The sequence below is a fragment of the Sinocyclocheilus grahami genome, unplaced genomic scaffold, assembly GCF_001515645.1.
Source record: "Sinocyclocheilus grahami isolate Dianchi unplaced genomic scaffold, SAMN03320097.WGS_v1.1 scaffold79.1, whole genome shotgun sequence".
In the NCBI taxonomy this organism is placed as follows: Eukaryota; Metazoa; Chordata; class Actinopteri; order Cypriniformes; family Cyprinidae; genus Sinocyclocheilus; species Sinocyclocheilus grahami.
Genome location: NW_015505258.1, coordinates 567,753 through 589,657, shown reverse-complemented (window position 1 = coordinate 589,657; position 21,905 = coordinate 567,753). Strand labels below are relative to the sequence as shown.

General features: G+C 38.3%; 2 pseudogenes; both read left to right on the top strand.

The window, feature by feature from the left end:
• Positions 1 to 388: 388 nt before the first annotated feature.
• LOC107586282 (uncharacterized) lies at positions 389 to 10,834 on the top strand (annotated as a pseudogene).
• Positions 10,835 to 12,943: 2,109 nt separating this feature from the next.
• Positions 12,944 to 21,905, top strand: part of LOC107586281 (tetratricopeptide repeat protein 12-like) — a 17,472-nt pseudogene continuing 8,510 nt past the window's right edge.

The window sequence follows — 21,905 nt, the reverse complement described above, 5'->3', positions numbered from 1 at the left end:
TGAGATGCTCAGTTGTAATTAACAGTCTCTCTGGTTTCACTGTTCACTATGATACTTTGTGGAATACAGCAGTCAATTGTTACTTCCCTGGGGCGAAGTGTGTGAATTAACTTGTAAAATGAGTTGTAAGTATAGTGTTCCTTTGTTAACTTGTTTCATTGATGGAAACGTGCAGGTGAAGCAGCTCTACCAGGGGGTGCTGGGGAAGCTGAGAGAGCTCCACCCTGGCTGGAGGATGTTTGTAGGGAAAACCGAAGGTCTGGAGAGGCAGGGGCAGCTCTACTGTAAGTGCCTCACTGTAACCCAAATAATTGCTTTTTCAAAGGAAAGCAGGGTAGCGATAACCTTCATTGTGCCACAAGTACTGTTTGAAATTTTATTAAACCCCATGTTTCTTTTCTTAGGTGAGGTGGGAAAATGGGAATCACCCCTGCTGCTTTTCATTCCTTACCCTCCATCCCGCTATGCTGAAATCCATGCTGGTTCCAAACTACGGGGGCTTCATTCAGGCCAAAGGTTGGTGTTCGGAGGACCCATGCGTGACTGTGACACTGGTGTTTTGGTGCCTATTCTGGCAGTCAGCCTCCATCCACCAACAGGATTGGTTTATCCTTTGGGAGGCGTACACACTTGTCCCATCTCGCGCCTGTGGCAGCCTATTCAGATTGGCTCTCCCATGCTAGACCCTCGTACAGGCGACCTGGTGCTCATCACTGGCGTCAGTCTTGATCCCCATACAGGTCCATTTCTGATTGTTGAAAAAGTGTCTCAGCATGTTCAAACAGCCTGATTGATGAGTGTCTCTGTTCAGGGGCTGTACTTCCAGTAGGGGGGCTCCTCCTGGGCTCCTCCTTCATTGAGCCCTTGAGCGGCCGGATGGCATGGGTTGATGGATGCAGTGTGCGAGGAGGAAAGGTGGTTCCTCATGCTGGGGGTTTCCAGGCTCTGCTGGACAGCCAGGCTCTGGGCGCTTGCTTGCGGGTGGCAGAGCTCCTGCAAGGATTCAGTGAGGAGTGGAGCTCAGCAGCTGCAGATCCTCAAGGTGACCTGGACAGAGTCTCGGCAGCAACATTGGAGCTGGAGCAGGCCTGGAAAAGCAGCCAACTCTGTTTGTTGCAGATGCTGAGTCGCCTGGAAGTCATACAGGAACAGGCCAGGGGTGTGGCGGAGAATGGCGGTAGTGTGGGTGGGTAGGAGCTCTTTATTACAAAACATCTGTACGTCTCAAGATCTGCACATTAATATAAGTTAGGTTAATGCTAAAATGTACCATTCTAACAAAATTAGCACAGTTATTGATAGGTAAAACTGTAATGCAATGGCCCCTTACTGAGCCCTGCCATAAAAACTATAAAAGCTGCCTAAAAAACTGATCAGATGTAGATTGCCAACTGTTGTTTACCATTTTCTCAGACTCGCTTTTGCTCTTTTCTAATGTTTATGGAGAATCTATGTGTTTGGATAGTGTTAAAGAAAATTTCATGGAAATTATCCAAAAATGTGATGTCAAGTTCACTTGAATCACTTGGTAATCACTTCAAATGAGGCTTTTTTTATTTTCTGTTGACTGTGAGTGTGTTGAAGTATTGTCCTCCATTCTGATTTGCTGTCTCTGCAGTTTTAAATCAAGCTACTGCATAATTTAACAATTTCCTTTAAGAAAAATAGCTAACAAAAATACGTTGCAGTGTCACAATTCGTTCCAGTCCATGTAGTATTAATATCAAATTACTTTTTACCATTTAATGAGCAGATTTGACTGAAAACCATGCTGTTCATAGACATCTCCAGTTCATTCTTATGGGATGTTCTGTAAGACAACAGAAGTCAATGGGGAGCAGAGCTTAGTGAAGGGTCATTTAATATGGGATTCAAACAGTGTAAGAGCTTTCAGAATGTTTGTCAGTTTGATTAATTTTTCTTTTAGGATAACAAACGATATGTAGGTAAATAACATTAAAATAAGAATATGCTATATGGTACAATTCAAAAGTCTGTAATGCTCACCAAGGCTGCATTCATTTGATCAAAAATACAGTAAAAACCGCAATATTGGGAAATACTATTACAATTTTAAATAACTATTTTCTATTTTAATATATTTTTGAATGTAATTTATTTCAGTGAATGTAATTTATACTTCAGTGTCCCATGATCCTTCAGAAATCATTCTATGATGATTTGGTGCATGTTTATTATTATTATTATTATCAATGTTGAAAATGGTGGCGCTTAATATATTTGTGGAAACTGTGATGCTGTGTTTTTATTTTTCTAATTTTTTTTACAGGAATCTTTGATTAAAAAACTGTTCAAAAGAACAGGATTTGTTTGAAAGGTTTTATTCATTTTTTAGCAATGTAAAAGCGTGGACTCACTTTTGATCAATTTAATGCTTCTTTAAAAAACTTTATAAGTTTTTATTTTTAATTTGAACATTTACAGTCATCTGAATTTCTGCTAATGCGAATTTTTTTTCTCTTCCTTTAGGGGAAATCAAGCTTCCTGGCATTGAGCTCTCCTTGCCAGCTCTCCTGGGTTGGAGTATCCTGACCCTGGAGGCTCGGGTTTGCATGTCCCAGTTCTGGGAGCTCAGTTGGACTGGGTGTCAGGATGCACAGTGCCTCTGGCAGGAACCATGGAGGATGCAGATGGTAAAGCTAATGGAGGTTACTAGCAATGTCCAAATCGTATTACATTAATCTCTAGGTGTTAACCTAGACTATATTATGACTCTTAGGGCTAGTTCCCATACGTTTTGGAGCGCAGATGGTGGACCCAGTGACAGGGGTGCTGGCTCCGGTTGTGGGGGCCAGTCTGGATGTTTGGAAGCGGACTGTGGTTCCTGTAACTGTGTCCCAGATTCTGACGTTAGGAGAGAACCCAGACAGTGTAACAGTGAGCGAAGTTGAACTAACTCCCAGCCGCATAAAAGCTCATTTGGCTTCGGGGGATTTATATGTGTGCAAATGTGTGTTTGTTGGCCTCAGGTGGAAGCCCTCCAGAAGGAGAGCAATTACTGGCGTGAGCAGACACTGAAGGAAGAGGAGATGGTTGGAGATTTTGACAGAGCCGTTAAACACTATCTCTCCACATCCATACACAAGCCTGACTTTGTAATTTGACTCCACAGAGATGACACTACGCTCTGTGACCCATTTAAAATGCAAGTCTTTTGACCACGTGTCTGTTTTTATTTTTGTGAGTGTCAGTGTGATAGGAAGCGTTTCCACCATCCTTGCATCCTGAATGAGATTCTGTGCATGTTTGTGTGTGTGCACGAAACCGCTCAGGGAGAACGCCACAGAGATTCAGGAATGCGCTCAGTGTGAGGCCCAGAGAAAAGCTCTCCAGATCTCAGTTATCGCTGCTCCTACCAGCCCATGTGTTACATGCTCTCACAGGAGGTCAGTCCTCGCGCTCATACTCCCACTGAGAGTACAAACGGCAGTGTTGGGAAGGTTACTTTGGAAATGTAATAGGTTACAGAAGTTACCCTACTTAAAATGTAATAAGTAGTGTAACTTTTCAATTACTTTATTAAACGTAATGTAATTACTTTTCTAAATTTGTAATGCTTTCAACTGTTTATCATTTTTAAACATGTAAACTAGGTATAAGACATTGGATGCAAAATTCACTTTTACATGGTGTTTGCATATAAATGTATCTTAGCAGTGTGTGGACACAACCACCCTACAATGATAAAAATCCATTCACTCCTTTTTTTTTTTTTTAAATCCCCCAAAATCCTAAACGGTCTCAATTATCAAGCCGTTTTGATTTTCAAGGCAGGTTTTGTTAAAAAGTTAAAACTCAAGGATAGATCAGTACCCAGTGTTCGTGATCCAGCTGCACCTCCAGAAGAAGTAAGTCTGACACTCTATATTTTTTATGATTATTTGGAAATCGCCTTTGCTCTTCCACGAAGAAAGGGGCGGGTGAGCAGAGCTCATTAGCATTTAAAGGGTCATACCCCAAAATGAGTCGCTGTGAACAGAGTAAGGTAAAAAAGGTGTTGTTTTACACGACCACTGAGGAATTTTAACCAAAGTATGTTGCAGACCGTTCATGAAGACCCTAAAGAATCATACCAAATTGTGGAAGATCAATGTCCCCTTTGAAGCACAGCCACCACAAAATCAGACTTACTTTGAGATCATTCTGAGGTTAAATACATATTTAAAATCATAACAAGAAATATTTTATTATCTATGATACTGTTTTTGAAATCAAATCTTTACATAGCTATGACAGTAAACACTGGGATCTAACAATGCCTTGGAAAAAAACAGTTAATCTTTAAAAAAAAAAAAAATTAAGCATAGCTATACATTAGTTCCGGCTTTGATGAAGGTCCGCCTTCCGAAAAACAAAATGTGTTGTGATTGGTTAGCTGTCCCAGTGCGTTGTGATTGGCGAACAGCTTAAATGGTGTTTCAGTACTGCTCCGTCTTTCAACAAAAGCTTTTTGGCGAATCCGGCAGGCACTTTACTCCCTGGTGTTGTGGAAGCTGTCCTCAGTAAAATGCGCTACACACAATAGCAAATTGGGGTTATAATGCTCAGGGACAGAGTTAAAAAATAAATTGCAGCCACTGTTTCCTGACATCATCATCGCTTCCCCACCCCCCAACCATTAGAATCTCCATAGGTGGGAATTATTTGTAATGATATTCCAATGAGCCGCTTTGTGATATCACAAAGCCCGGAAAACAAACGCTGTAGTCCAAACGAGCCGTTCGTTGTAGTTCTTGAAAAGGGATTTTTCAGAAAACAAAATATCTCCCTTTGGAGTGGACTTTGAGATTTGTAACTTTCTAGATCTTTTTTATGCCCAAACATACACACTGACTAAAATTAAAAAAGTGAAAAAGCATAATAGGACCCCTTTAAAGATTCAAAACACAGAACTCATGATCCTCATGTACACTACTATTTGAGGTCAGTAAGATTTTTTTAATGTTTTAGAAAGTAATATTGTGATTTATTATTGCAATTAAAATTTTTCTAGTTTAACATATTTTAAAATGCAATTTATTCCTGTGATGCAAAGCTAAATTTTCAGCATCATTACTCTAGTGTCACATGATCCCTCCGAAATCATTCTAATATGCTGCTTAAGAAACATTTCTTATTATTATCAATGTTGTGCAACAGTTGGAAAGGTGGAAACTGTGATACTTTTTTTTAAGATTCTTTGATGTATAGAATGCTGAAAAGAACAGAATTTTTGGTCACTTTATTTTAAGTTCTCACTGTTATAAACTATGACTTCTGCCTCAATTAACTCCTAATTTGCTGGTTACTAGTAGTTATTAAAGGGGTCATATGATGTTGCTAAAAAATAACATTATTTTGTGTATTTGGTGTAATGAAATATTTATGCGGTTTAAAAACACATTATTTTCCACACTGTACATTATTGTTTCTCCTCTATGCGCGCTACACACAATAGCAAATTGGGGTTATAATGCTCAGGGACAGAGTTAAAAAATAAATTGCAGCCACTGTTTCCTGACATCATCATCGCTTCCCCACCCCCCAACCATTAGAATCTCCATAGGTGGGAATTATTTGTAATGATATTCCAATGAGCCGCTTTGTGATATCACAAAGCCCGGAAAACAAACGCTGTAGTCCAAACGAGCCGTTCGTTGTAGTTCTTGAAAAGGGATTTTTCAGAAAACAAAATATCTCCCTTTGGAGTGGACTTTGAGATTTGTAACTTTCTAGATCTTTTTTATGCCCAAACATACACACTGACTAAAATTAAAAAAGTGAAAAAGCATAATAGGACCCCTTTAAAGATTCAAAACACAGAACTCATGATCCTCATGTACACTACTATTTGAGGTCAGTAAGATTTTTTTAATGTTTTAGAAAGTAATATTGTGATTTATTATTGCAATTAAAATTTTTCTAGTTTAACATATTTTAAAATGCAATTTATTCCTGTGATGCAAAGCTAAATTTTCAGCATCATTACTCTAGTGTCACATGATCCCTCCGAAATCATTCTAATATGCTGCTTAAGAAACATTTCTTATTATTATCAATGTTGTGCAACAGTTGGAAAGGTGGAAACTGTGATACTTTTTTTTAAGATTCTTTGATGTATAGAATGCTGAAAAGAACAGAATTTTTGGTCACTTTATTTTAAGTTCTCACTGTTATAAACTATGACTTCTGCCTCAATTAACTCCTAATTTGCTGGTTACTAGTAGTTATTAAAGGGGTCATATGATGTTGCTAAAAAATAACATTATTTTGTGTATTTGGTGTAATGAAATATTTATGCGGTTTAAAAACACATTATTTTCCACACTGTACATTATTGTTTCTCCTCTATGCCCCGCCTTTCTGAAACGCGTAGATTTTTACAAAACTCATCGTTCTGAAAAGCGAGGTGTGCTCTGATTGGCCAGCTATCCAGTGCATTGTGATTGGTCGAATACCTCAAGTGTGTGACGGAAATGTTACGCCCCTTATCATATTGTGATGCCTTGTCCCGGCCGGAGCGACGAGACCTAAACATTAAAACTCATTATAAATGAGGCATTTGTTGCATCCAGTGGGGACATAAGTCCTGAATATAATGACTTATACTGTCTTTTTACGCGTTGTGTTGCATCGCATTGCATCGGTCCACATAAACATAAAACCATGTCTGCATTTGTTATCGGAGAAACGACAAACAACAAGTGCTACTCTACACTGCTCAACTCACGTTTGAATCATCAGTGGCAAATCCTTTAAATATGAAAGCGTACTTACAGGCTGCGAGTCAGCATTATTTGTCAGAACTTTTTTATTACTCTTCCAGGAAACAATCCTCATCCTCCATAAAGTGCGTTGCTCACATCTGAATATTTGGGTTGTACTGTTCTGGAACAGTGTTGTAAATACAACTTAACCACTGATTTCTAGTTGTGTCCTCTTTTGGAAGGCCAAACAAAGTAGTTTCTCTTTCATAAAGAAACACACAGCATCTCCACGACATGGCGGCGGCGGCGGCAACAATACTACAGCGAGAATCAAAGTTACACCTTCTTTCTTTGCGTGAACATTTGGGCGGCATTATGCAAATCTTCCCACACAGTGACGTAGACTGTGGGGGGGGGATATTTAAACGAGGCATTTTAGGAGGGCGTGGACAAGTCTTAACTTTTATTAAGAATATCTCTTTGAATTTGAGACTTTAGTCTTTGCAACTTAAGGGATCTTATCTATTCACGAACAGCTTGCAACACTCCAAAGAGACAGGAAAACTTGAAATCGCATCATATGACCCCCTTTAAGAATCAAAGCTCTGAACCACTGAGTCATACTCTGACAAATCAATATAATTTGTTCAACAGTTGCGATCAAATAGTTTAGTCTGATTTGTAAACAAGTTCAGGATCACAAATTGGTTCAAAATAATGATTCCTTCAATGATCCGATTCTAACCATCGCTAGGGCATAAGCAGACAGTAAGAAAATGTATGGATGAGAATATACAAATTCATATGAACAATTTGCCAAACTGTAGCATAGTTACAAATTGCCCTGAGAGTTTGTTGGCTTAAAGTCATCATGAAATCAAAATCGTCAATTCTTATTTTTTTATGGAATATTGCAGTGTTTATTATAAATGAATTACCCATGCACATTATTGTTTTAAAATTCATGTGCCTTCGTAATCAAAATAACTTCCCTCCCTCTTGCAGCAACATCTCTTCCCTGATAACATACATCCCGCCATGAGGGAGGGACAAACTGTCACTCAAATGAGATCACAGCAATCGAATGATCCAGTCATTTTCTGATTGACAAAATGAAATCCTGCTCTACATTTTATCTAATTTAAGAAGCAGTTTCACTCGAAATACATCACAATACAGAAGAAAATACAGTCGCATCTTCTGTTTCATGCCGCCTTTAACAGATGTGACTATTAACTGTCATTGTTTGGAAAAAACATTTTTGTCCCCAATTTTGTTTCACCACTTTATGGTTTGGAATGGCATGATTGTGAATAAAAATGACAAAGTTTTCATCTCTGTGTGAACTCTTCCTTTAAGGAGACGAGGAGGAGTGGGAGCAGCAGTGTTACTGGCACACCGAGCTTAAGGCTGTGCTAAACCGAGTGAGTGTGTCCATGGAGAGACTGCGGAGGGACCACGATCGACTGTCAGCACAGGAAACACACCATCTGGTCAGCTTGTTTTCCCTTTGAAACATAAAAACACACTCTCGCCCTCAGACAGAAAGATACAATGCTGTTGAGCTCATTACTACGTCGTTAAACAGCTGAATGAGCAGATCAATGCATTGGAAGCTTGATATCCTTCACGTGGCTATTGGTGCAATTGCCAATATTCTGCCTCTGCACTAGCCATTTTCCAGTTTGATGGAGTGTGGTCTGGGATGAATAACACAGTGTCTAGTGATTATCACAGGATGGGAAACTGAGGGTGCAGGAACTGTGGGAGCAATTAATGCAGAGACAAGCAGAGCTGGATGCTGTGCTTTTGTCTCTCTTCTGTGCTCGTCAGGTCTGCCAGCTGCGTGCTGACACTGCGCAGGTAACACATGCCGGAGGCCAGACGTGCAATATATGCTCATGGCACTGACTGATAATTCTCTAGTGATGTCCTTGGTTTACCTTAGAGCTGTTCTGTATCTGTTTGGTACAATTAGGAACTCTTTAGCAGACTTTGTCACCTTTTCCACTGACAGTCTACTTAATTGATTCGTTTCCTCTAGTTTTTGGTTTCTGGCACATTCTGATATAAGGATGTTGGCGTGCTGCAGCCCAAGGGTGTCAGAAACCCTCTGAAAGTAATAGCCATGACTCAGCAGAAAATCCTTCCTCGATTTGAACGACTTATTCAGCTGTTGGAGGAAACCAAAGCACTTGGCCAGTCGAGCAGCACGCAGCGGCAGCAGAGCTCTGGTACAATATCTTCATTTATGTCTTATTATAGAAACGTTAGTCATGCTTTTGTCAAAATGTTCGTGAAAATGGTTGCGAAATATTTCTTAAAAGGGACGCTGGCGTTCGGCCGAGACAGCGCTTCCAGAGTATGGACTGAATCTGTGTCTGTTGTAAAAGGTATTTTTGAATGCAAGGAGAATAAATAGTGAGATTCTGGTTGTCAGCCTGTAGAATTTCACCGCTGTGTTCGTCTCTCCTGCTGCGCCAGTTGTCTCAACTCAGTCTTTTAAAGATCAAATGAAGGCTCCATCTGCGAGTGAACAGAATGCCACAGTGCCCTCTCTTCCTCTGTCAAACCCATCTTACACTCAGAAAAGCCAGGAAAAAACGCAGCTGATCCACAGCCAGGGTGAGGCTGTCTTAAGTCAGAGATGTTACCAGTATCCTCATTTCAGATCACAACATGATGTTCTCTCTTGTTCCATTCAGATGTCCAATCTCTCCAGGAACCTGGTCTGTCCGCACACATCAGTATCCCACAGCTAGCAGGTCAGAGTGTTTTACTTGAGAGCTTTAAGCTGAACAGTGTGTGTTTAGGACTAGTAGGTTCTTTTAACCTTGAAGGTCACATTTGAACTACTACGTTGATGCAAATGTGTTGGGAAGGTTACTTTGGAAATGTAATAGGTTACAGAGATTACAAGTTACCCTATTTAAAATGTAACAATTAGTGTAACTTTATGAAAGTAATGTCCGGACTCGAGTACTGCAATGCTGCCATTTTTTTCTACAGACATGAATTACACCTTAAATCGTGCTGTTTACTGGGGAGCAGTGTGTTGGTACCTTTTCAAAGCATTCAGACTTAAGGTGCAGTCACATTTACTGTTGTTCGGACAGTTGTCAGACGTAAAATCCATTCATTTCTAAATTAATCCAGGGCGAAAGATTCCCCATGTAGATTTTGCATCGGGTTCAGGTTAGTCACTCTGATTCGCCACGTTGACCAACAGAAAGCTGGTTAAACTGTGTTAAACTGTAACATTTTACTGTTTATTTTTCAATAGTGATAAACTACAAAATAATATTATATCAAGTGTTTTTTACAACAAATTTACAAAATAATATAATATTTGGTTCATTAATGTTCATCTAAATCTGTCACTTTTATTGAGATCCATAAGTGTTTTTGTGGCAGATAAATACTGATTCTGATTTCTTATTATCAATGAAAACACAAAAACAGGTGTGCTGCTTGATAATTTTGTGATTTAGAATTTCAGGATTCTTTGATGAACAGAAAGTTGAAATAAACAGCATTTATTTTAATCTTTGGTGTTGGTGTTGCAGAGGAGGACTGGTCCAGACTAGTAGCGCTATCTCCTCTCTTCCAGCTGATGAAGGAAGTGGAGCAGCAGCTCAGGGATAGTGCCAGAGACAGAGGCCTTCTCAAGATCCAGCCCTCGGGTCAGGCTCTAATTATCACCACTGAAACGTGCAATCTGGACTCGTCAGATCTGCAAAGTCATTAGTGTAGCAACAGATGACTTAAAGCCATGAGAACCATCACATACATGTCAGTGTGGGAAAATAACTTGAGCTTTATTTTTAGCAGCTTCTTAAGGTTAAGGAGCTATGTTATAACTTAATACTCATGTGACGATGTAATTAATTAACAGCTTTATTTTTTGTTACATTTTGCAAAGATGCAGAGCGATCAAAGTGAGACACATGACACAAATGGTGTGTTGGTACATGCATTCAGGTGCAGGCAGGTCATTCGTGGATTTCATAGATGCCCAGTGGGAGTGTGAGGGAGAGCTGATTCAAGTGAGCTCTGAAACACTCGGTCCACGAGCTTCTGTTCTACCAGCATGGACACTTTCTCCTCCAGTATCTTCACTTACATAAAATGGTCTGGATCTGTCTGTCTTTTTCTCACTTGCTTTTATGTTTGTTTCTCAGAGAAAAGTAGATTCAGAAATGTAGTTCTGTTAACAAGTTGATGGCTGCAAATGTAGCTTATCTTTAAAGGGGTCATATGATGCGATTTTAAGTTTCTCTTTGGAGTGTTACAAGCTGATTGTGCATAGATAAGATCCCTGAAGTTGCAAAGACTAAAGTCTCAAAACCAAAGAGATATTCTTTATCAAAGTTAAGACTTTGCCACGCCCCCCTAAAACGGCTCGTTCTAACACGCCCCCACATATCTACCTCTTTATGTGGAAATATTAGCATAATGCCACCCAAATGTGCACGCAAAGAAAGAAAGAAAGCGTGGTTTCAGTAACCACAGTTAGTGTTGAAGCAGCCATTTCAGGGAGACGGTGTGTGTCTAGGCGAAAGCAAAAGCACTTTATTTGGCCTTCCGAAAGTAGCTGCATTTAGGAATCTTTAAGATGACTTACAACAGAACAGCAATGCATTTTATAGACAACCGTTTCGTGAACCTAGGAGAGGAGGTAATTCAGAATCAGCTACTGTTTTGTTATTAGTTGAAGTATTTGCTATTGACTGTTCAAATGCGGAGTTTTGCGCATCGTGTGTGTGTGTGTTTATTTTTCAATAGTGATAAACTACAAAATAATATTATATCAAGTGTTTTTTACAACAAATTTACAAAATAATATAATATTTGGTTCATTAATGTTCATCTAAATCTGTCACTTTTATTGAGATCCATAAGTGTTTTTGTGGCAGATAAATACTGATTCTGATTTCTTATTATCAATGAAAACACAAAAACAGGTGTGCTGCTTGATAATTTTGTGATTTAGAATTTCAGGATTCTTTGATGAACAGAAAGTTGAAATAAACAGCATTTATTTTAATCTTTGGTGTTGGTGTTGCAGAGGAGGACTGGTCCAGACTAGTAGCGCTATCTCCTCTCTTCCAGCTGATGAAGGAAGTGGAGCAGCAGCTCAGGGATAGTGCCAGAGACAGAGGCCTTCTCAAGATCCAGCCCTCGGGTCAGGCTCTAATTATCACCACTGAAACGTGCAATCTGGACTCGTCAGATCTGCAAAGTCATTAGTGTAGCAACAGATGACTTAAAGCCATGAGAACCATCACATACATGTCAGTGTGGGAAAATAACTTGAGCTTTATTTTTAGCAGCTTCTTAAGGTTAAGGAGCTATGTTATAACTTAATACTCATGTGACGATGTAATTAATTAACAGCTTTATTTTTTGTTACATTTTGCAAAGATGCAGAGCGATCAAAGTGAGACACATGACACAAATGGTGTGTTGGTACATGCATTCAGGTGCAGGCAGGTCATTCGTGGATTTCATAGATGCCCAGTGGGAGTGTGAGGGAGAGCTGATTCAAGTGAGCTCTGAAACACTCGGTCCACGAGCTTCTGTTCTACCAGCATGGACACTTTCTCCTCCAGTATCTTCACTTACATAAAATGGTCTGGATCTGTCTGTGTCTTTTTCTCACTTGCTTTTATGTTTGTTTCTCAGAGAAAAGTAGATTCAGAAATGTAGTTCTGTTAACAAGTTGATGGCTGCAAATGTAGCTTATCTTTAAAGGGGTCATATGATGCGATTTTAAGTTTCTCTTTGGAGTGTTACAAGCTGATTGTGCATAGATAAGATCCCTGAAGTTGCAAAGACTAAAGTCTCAAAACCAAAGAGATATTCTTTATCAAAGTTAAGACTTTGCCACGCCCCCCTAAAACGGCTCGTTCTAACACGCCCCCACATATCTACCTCACTATGTGGAAATATTAGCATAATGCCACCCAAATGTGCACGCAAAGAAAGAAAGAAAGCGTGGTTTCAGTAACCACAGTTAGTGTTGAAGCAGCCATTTTAGGGAGACGGTGTGTGTCTAGGCGAAAGCAAAAGCACTTTATTTGGCCTTCCGAAAGTAGCTGCATTTAGGAATCGGCCTCTGTTTAATGCAGTTTTAATGTAATTTTGGAGGATAAGGGCATGTTACAGAATTTGACCATGGTATCTACCTAATCTGACTAGCTTCCACCAAATGACAAATTTGCACCAGAATAGTTATGCCGGTGAATGTCTTAACCTCAGTCAATAAGTAAAAAACTGACAGAGCTTTCTAACGCTGCATTAATGGCGCATATTCTCTGAAATTATGAGAGGCAAATCTACTTCAACATATGCTGATAACGGTATGTAACGGTCTTAAATTATTCCCTGAATATTTCTCTTGTGGCCCGTATATATTGAAAAACATAAGAAGAAGCGTACTATTTTGCATTAAACATGCTGTTCTTGAAAATTGGTGCATGAAACAGCTGCTCTTAATTTTCACTGATGACAGCAGTGTTAATTTTAATTATAGGCCTGTTAAGTCCTCTTAATATTGCCAATATTTGATGCTTTTAACAATATCTCTGGCAATAGTTGACACATGACGCAACTCAGCACGGGGAGGTTATCGTGAATTAAATCTTAAAAATGTCTAAATATTTAATGCATTATTACCATTAAAATGAACTTAATTTAGTATTTAAATAGTTAAGTATTAAAATAATTAACCCTTCTGCTGTTGGTGTCTGGGCTTATTTGTTTACTTGTTTTTTAAATGACATGAGACTTTAAACTTTGACCTCCTGCTCTGGCTATACCTCATAGTCATTTTGTAATAAATCCAAAAGCAAGTCCTAAAAAAAAAAAGGGGAGTGGAAATGGCAACGGAGCTAATGAGTGATCATCTGCTGCCATCAACTGGATATTAAAGGTAATTTCATGTCATTTTCATTAGTCTTAGTTTTCCACCAGGAGACAATTTATTTCATGTAATATTCATGAATGAAATGTGAATCTTTAAAGTGAATTTTACTGCACAACTATAGAGTTAAAAAAAATAATAAAGAGGGTAAAATATTATGTGTTTAAAAAATGTGTTTAAATTGGGGGAGGTGCCCCCAATTTAAACACAACACTTTGTCACTTTTTTCACCCATGATGAGTTTGCTTTGCATCCCTGATGACTTAATTCTTTCAGACGAATTCAGTCAGTTATATTAAACGTGCTGGCTCTTCCAAGCTTTATAAAGGCAGTGAATGGGTGTTGAGATTTTGAAGTCCAATAAAGTGCATCCATCATAAAATGTGCTCCACACAGCTCCAGATGGTTAATAAAGGCCTTCTAAAGTGAAGTGATGGGTTTGTTTAAGAAAAATTTTCATATTTAAAACTTTATAAACCGTCATTTCTAGCTTCTGCTAACTGTTGTATGTGCGTTCACGAGAGAGTGACATTCCAGCGGAAGCTCCGGTCGCGAGAACCAAGTTTTGTTTACAACAGAGGCAAACTAGTCTCCTCTTGGCTTATATCGAAATCCTCCAACATTCTTCTTTACAATCTTCGCTTTGTACTTCTAATTCGTGGTGTTTTGTTTTGCTCTCTCCGCTGCACTCACATGTTCGTTACTTCTCACCGGAGCTTATGCTACACCTACGTCCTACATCATCTGCTGGAACGACACTCTCTCATGAGTGTGCGTACAAAAGTTAGTGGAAGCTAGAGATTATGGTTTATACAGTTTTAAATATAGATATTTTTCTTACACAAGCACATTAATTCGCTTCAGAAGGTCTTTATTAACCCCCCGGAGCCACGTGGAGTACTTATGATGAATGGATGCACTTTATTTTGCTTCAGGACCACCATTCATTGCCATTATAAAACTTGGAAGAGCCAGGATATTTTTTATAATATAACTGATTGTATTTGTCTGAAAGAAAAAGTCATATAAACCTAGAATGACTTGAGGGTGAGTAAACCATGGGGTAATTTTCATTTTTGGGTGAACTATCCCTTTAAATTGATTAATTAACTTATTTACTATAAATGTATGATTATACATTTGCTCAAGTAGCAAAAGAAAAAAAATCCAAGATAGCGTTTCCTCGCCATTCCCAAAGAAGAGAGAAAGATGTCAAATTTACAGTTCCTGTCTCAGCCATTGTATTAGAAACTGCAGCAGTGTTAACTAGTTTTGTTGTAATTTAATGCCAGGGTAATGTTATAAATGTATCTTTACATTTTGTAAATGTGAACATGTATATAATAAAACCTTGCTAGATTCACAAAGTTAATAACTGGAAATTCTGTGAAATGGGACCATGTAATCAATGATTTATTGCATTTAATTTATTTGTGTTTAGATTTACAACCATCATTTCCTGCTGTCCATGACCATCTCAACACAGACCTCTTGACCAATTTTAGGGCCATGACCCAGTAGTTAAGACTTATGGTATTCGATTATGACTAAAATAAAAAGAAAGACACGCATTTACGGAATATATAGTGAAATAATGGCCTGCACTTTGATTTTAAAATAGATTTAAGAGCAAAATGCTCAGTGCAGAATTCTAATGATGACGTTTTAAAACAGCAACACATAAACCATCTCTGCCTTGTTTTGTTTACTATAAAGCAGTACAAGACAGTCCGTCTACACTTCTTGGGTGTCTGAGTGCAGCTTTAACAATCTTGTTTATCAAATACTTATACGCATATATGCCATTGTACTCATTGTATTGTTTTGCACTGTCTTGGTTGATTGCATTTATGTATTTATAGTGGTGTTTTTCTGCTATTCACATTTGATACAGCTGCTTTTTCGTGCCTGAATGTACCTCTAGGGATCAATAAAGTATGTTTATCTGGAGTAACAACAAGCGAAGGAAAGGAACAATAAAACAATTTTATCTGTATAAGTATGCCTGCTTTTGGATTAGATCTCAGACGTTGTTCATATTCATGAATAAACCGGAGCACCTTCATCTTCCCATAAACCCTCAAACATAACTAGAGCTCTGGCTTTATACATTTCAACAGTTATTCAAAGTTATGTTTTCTGAAAGAATTAGTGGGTTCTGTCCTTGCACAAGGGCATGGTGATGAATTTCAGACAGTCTTCAGCTTACAGTTGAGAAAACATGGGATATAACCAAATAAAGTAAGTTTAAAATGAAAAAAAGATGTTTGAATGGTCAACAAAGAAGGAGTTTGACCGCGTAGTCATGAAGTTACAAGCATAAATATGTACAGACATACATATCTGTGGTTACAAGTAGGAGCAAACTTCCTTTTGCACGTGGCTGCTGTTCCTATGGTCACGGGTACACTTCCGTAAACAAAACTGTCTTGCTTCTTTAGGTAAAACTTCGGTTGGTGTGCTTTGTAAACACACTTCTAAGCATGAATTTGCCAGATAACGACGACCTCGGAAGGTTTTTGAGAAATGTTGACCAGATGAGTAAGAGCTGTTTGTTTATAAACCATATTCCGCCTCGACGCTGCCGTTATATAGTTATACTGAAAAAGGTTACGTTTTTTTAATGAATGTGGCGCACATATTTATTCAGTCATGAGATAAATGTAATTTGAGTTTGAAAAATGTGAATTTGGTCCTTTCTATTTGCAGATGATTTGGTAAAACAGTTAAATTCCAGCGATGTGTCTTGCCAAGAGAAAGCAATTTCTATGGTAGATCAATTCATCTCATCCCTGGAGCAGAAGGAACCATGTTAAACCAAAATCAATAAGACTGTTATAAACAAAAATCCTTCATCTGAAAATAGGCCACCGGTACAGTATTTACAGTCTGCATTAGAAATATCATAAGAATGAATAAAACACACTTTTATAGCATTTTAACTAAATGTTAGAGTGCTGTATGATTATCAATAAAAAATAAAGTGACCGTTACATGCTTTATATTAATGCATAATCATTAAAAAAGTGAGGAACAACGCTGTTGTTTTCTTTTCAGAACATCCCGTATGAATCAAGTCAAAATCCAGGTAGGTTTGTGTATTGGAGTCTCTTATCTGTTCTTGGTTTTGCAGCTGACAAGACTTCTGTCTCTGTTGAATAATTTGGTTTCAAGAATAAAATTTGAATGTCTGCCCTTGAAGTCTTGTAAATGATTCATAAGTCAATAGCTCACCTTCATCTTCACTTCTTGTCTTTTTATTATAAATCTTGCAACGGTTTGTTGTACCCTTCGATTCGTCAGAGAATTTCTTGAGAATGTTAGAAAAAGATGCCAAGGAGAGAAGACAGAGAAGAAAGATGAAGGAAGAAAAAGCCAATGGTGGGTACTCTGAAGTCTGAGAGCGAAATGGGCAGTTTGTGTTTTGGGTTGTCAGTTTGCAATGTCTAGATTTGCTTTGTCCTCTTTTGACCCGCAGCGTTAAGGGAGCAGGGGAATGAGGCTTTCACTCAAGGTGACTACGAAACGGCTGTCCAGCTTTATACTGAAGGCTTGGACCAGCTGTGTGACATGCAGGCTCTCTACACAAACAGAGCACAGATACTTTCGATGTTTCAGAATGAGTTCTTGTACAATAATCTGATAAGTCAGTATCATAACTGCTATTCCTGTGAGACTGCTCCTCTTGTGATTTTATTGTCTCTTACATTCATGTATTATGTAGGCCTATATCAAGTTGAAGAGATATAAGGAGGCCATAAGTGACTGTGAGTGGGCTCTGAGGGTGAGTAAAACACTGGTAAAGAGGTCAGAGAAGTGCCCTCTCATTTTTCAGTGTCAGCCGAAGCAGAGAATTTCTCATCCTACCTTGTCTAGTGAGAACAGCAGGCTACATAGTGCGGTGTCTATTGAACTGGATAGTTGCGCAGCATTAGAAAATGGGGTTGAAGTTCCTTCCGAGGTGTGCCAAATAGTTTTTGCTTTTGGAAAACTTTTAGAAAGTGTTATTTATATATATAAATACATCCCTATAGTCTAAGGAAAACGTCTCAGGTTACTTATGTAACCATGGTTCCCTGAGTAGGGAACGAGACACTGCGTCCTCTAGGGGTCGCTATGGGAAACGCCTCGTCGTGACCCGTGTCTGAAGCATACTCAGGGAACCATGGTTACATAAGTAACCTGAGACGTTCCCTTTCATGGGAATTTCGAACTGCATCCTCTAGGGGTCGCTATGGGGAACGGTATACCCACGCCACCATGCTGAGGGGAGTGCAAGCCAGAACCATGGCGAGCACTAAGTACCAACTCTACCATATTGCTATGGGAGTCGCCTCTGGGATGTTAAGACGGCTGTCAGTGACGTTATTCCCTACGGCCAAAGGCCTAGGCTACATACCCCAAAATACTTACCTGTTAGGGCCAGACTCCTGGGCCCAGTGACAAATAAGAGTGTTTAGGATTAAAAAAAATAAAGGTCTAGTTTAAAATGCCAGTGTAGTGCTGTGTTCTTAATGTAATCTTTTGCATTCATGTTTCATATGTTTAAAAAAAAAACATTTATACCATTTCATTATACCATTTCAAACAGAAATTTGAAATTTGCAAAACCATTTCAAACAGAAATATTTAAAAAAACTAACTTTGCAATAAAAAGCTCAAATTATTTGATATTGTGAGACTTATTGACCTTGACACAGTCATGATGTTCTGCAGGGGTTCTAGCTATGATATCATTTCCTGTTTTATATTTTTCCCGTGTGATTCTCCATTTTGGTCACATCATATGACTGATTTAGCAGACCAAAGGTATTCAAATGTAATATTTTAAGTAAAAAAAATTGTTTACTTTTTAATATTTTTTCTATTAAATAATAATACAATTATTTTTCCAAGCTACCTAATATGTTTTCTTTTCACATATTTCATCCTTTTAAATAGGATGACTTTTTATTCCCCCTAAAAGATATCCAAACTAGCTTTAATTGAGATATTAAAATGTTTCATTATATAAAAGTTGTAATAGATTGGCTAAAGTAATTATTAGTAACAAAATGAATCCCATTACTGATTGTACTTGATTACTTCAATGCAATTTTCTGTTGTTTTCAAGTGGCTAATGAGTATATAACACTTTTGTTCACAGTGCAATGAGAAGTGTATTAAAGCATATGTACACATGGGAAAATCTCACCTAGCACTCAAGGATTTCAAACAGGTAAGTTTCGTTCAATGGAAGTCCTTCTGTCCTTTCAAGTCTAAATCTGGATTACACTTACATTTCTCAACTTATCTGGCCTCTCTCCTTTCATCCTGCTGCTTTTGCTTCACTTTCAGTCCAGGATTTGCTATCGAAAAATGGAGCCACAGCGGAGATGGAGCCACAGCGTGAGACCATGGTCAAAGGTATGATCCAAAAATGCTGTGAGGATCTGACGCAAGGGAAGGCAAGGTCAATATACTTTAGATCCATGCTTTAGCACCACAGTAGGATTAGCATAGCTATTATTTTAGCATCCACTCTGTCTGGATATGTACCTTTTTGTCAAGCATCTCTCAGAATAAACTGTATTCACTTGTAGTTTTTACATGAGTCTCTCTCACACGCTCCCTCTTTCTCTTGTTTAGATGCTTACACCAGCAGTTTTTAGAACATTAGTTGCTCATTTAAATTGTTTTGAACATATCAAGAGGAATAATGGCATTATGGATTCCCATTCTATGCATTTTAATAGAATATTTCCACATGAATTTGCAAAAAAAGAAATATGTTCGTGAAGCAGTCACATTACTTTGCATTACAATAGCTTATCTGAAGTGGATTTGGAAAAGAAGGCATCTCTCCAGGAAAAGACAGCTTGGGAAGAGCTACAGGAGGGAACGGATCAGGCCATGGCAGTACCAGAGCTGCTGAAGAAGCTCGACAGACCCGATGAGATCAATCTTTACTACTGTGGTGGATTGGAGCTGCTTTCACAGGCTATTAAAGACTGTAAGTACGCATGATTAATTCAGAATCCTTTGTTATTTTTTCAGATGCTGTTGTTTTTTCTTATTTATTCATTTAATTTTCACTGACCACCAGTGGTTTTTGTAGGATGAACAAATGTTTACGCCCAGTTTTGAACCTCAGATTTGTGTGAAATATGCCTTCGGTTTACCCGGTGTTGTTCCAGCAACCAGGGTGATATTTCTTGCACTCGGGATCGATACGGAGAGGAGAGGAGTGAGGAATTTTGTGCAGAGGGCTCATTGATTCTGCTCTGCGGTTCATTTGCAGTTCATGATGAGGAAACTAATCCTCATGATCAGCCACAGAGGACAGACACAGTCCTATCACAAGCACAAGCTCAAGGCTTTTAGACTTTGTTAGTGAATGCGTGCATCACCTTTCAGTTTTTGTTTGCTCTGAATGCGTGCATCACCTTTCAGTTTTTGTTTACTCAATTCTGATCCTGTGCCAATATATCACTGCACAGATCAGTGCAGCAGACCCTTTTGACCATTTAGATTGTGATAAAATATACTAGGGAGAGTATATTAGGGAGAACCAGGGCTTGTTACCACACTTCACAACAGGGGTAAAGTGAATAATTATCGAAATTCACTTTACCCTAGTGAATGTTTGTGTTTGAAACTCAGTTTCTGTACAAACACAAACCTTAAAGTACTGCCTACTGCACAAATTGTAAAATTATATTTATTATGAAATCAAATGCAAAAGGTCACACAAAATATCAAACCGTTGTTTAGTAATAAATTGTATGCATTTATAAAATTTTATTACATTTAAATCTACCTTTATTATACAAATGGCTCTTGTCTTAATGTACACCTGTGTTCAAAAGTTTGGGTCTGTAAGATTTTTATGATTTTTATGTTTATGAAAGAAGCCTCTTCTGCTTACCAAGGCTGAATTTATTTGATAAAAAATATAGTAAAAACACTATTATTTTGAAATATTATTAGAATTAAAAATTCTGTTTTCTAATTTAATATATTTTAAAATGTAATTTATTTCTGTGATGGCAAAGCTGAATTTTCAGCAGCCTTTACTCCATTCTTCAGTGTCACATGATTCTTCAGAATTCATTCTAATATGCTGCTTTGGTGAAAGAAACATTTCTCTTTGTTAGCAATGTTGAAAGCAGTTGTACTGCTTCATATTTTTGTGGAAACCTTGATACATATTTCTCAGGATTCTTTGATAAATAGAAAGTTCAGAAGAACAGCATTTATTTAAAAAAGTAAAAGTAACTTTTGTAAGATTATAAATATTTGCTGTCACTTTTGCTCAATTTAATGCATCCTTTTACTGGCTCAGAACATTTGAACGGTAATGTATACAAATGTGATATTACAAAGATTATTTTGATATTTTACTTTTTTCTAACTAGAAATAAAAAACTATTGCTAGAGAAAACACATTTATTAAAGGGGTCATATGATGCGATTTCAAGTTTTTCTTTCTCTTTGGAGTGTTACAAGCTGATTGTGAATAGGTAAGATCCCTGAAGTTACAAAGACTAAAGTCTCAAAACCAAAAATATATACTTTATCAAAGTTAAGACTCTGCCACGCCCCCCTAAAACGGCTCGTTCTAACACGCCCCCACATATCTACCTCACTATGTGGAAATATTTGCATAATGCCGCCCAAATGTGCACGCAAAGAAAGAAGGCGTGGTTTCAGTAACCGCAGTTAGTGTTGAAGCAGCCATGTCAGAGAGACGCTGTGTGTTTCTAGGCGAAAGCAAAAGCACTTTATTTGGCCTTCCGAAAGTAGATGCATTTAGGAATCTTTAAGATTACTTACAACAGAACAACAATGCATTTTATGGACGACCGTTTCGTGAACCTAGGAGAGGAGGTAATTCTGACTTTGCTATGACAATCTGGCGCTTCTGAATCAGCTACTTATTTGTTATTAGTTTAAGTATATGCTATTGACTGTTCAAATGCAGAGTTTTGTGCATCGTGTGTGTGTGCGCGAGTGAGCGAGAGAGAGAGAGGGCGAGAGAGAGAGAGAGATAGAGAGAGAGAGCGCGCGCGAGAGAGAAAGAGAGAGAGAGCGTGAGAGAGAGCGGGAGAGAGAAAGAGAGAGAGAGAGAGAGAGAGTGAGAGAGAGCACGAGAGAGCGAGAGAGAGAGAGGGGGTCACATCACAAACACATACCAGCTTCATCACTGTGTCTGTCACGAGACTCTGTCCCCCTTTCCCCCTTTGTCTTTACATTTATTTTGAAAGATGAAGCTCACGATTATGGTAAGGGGC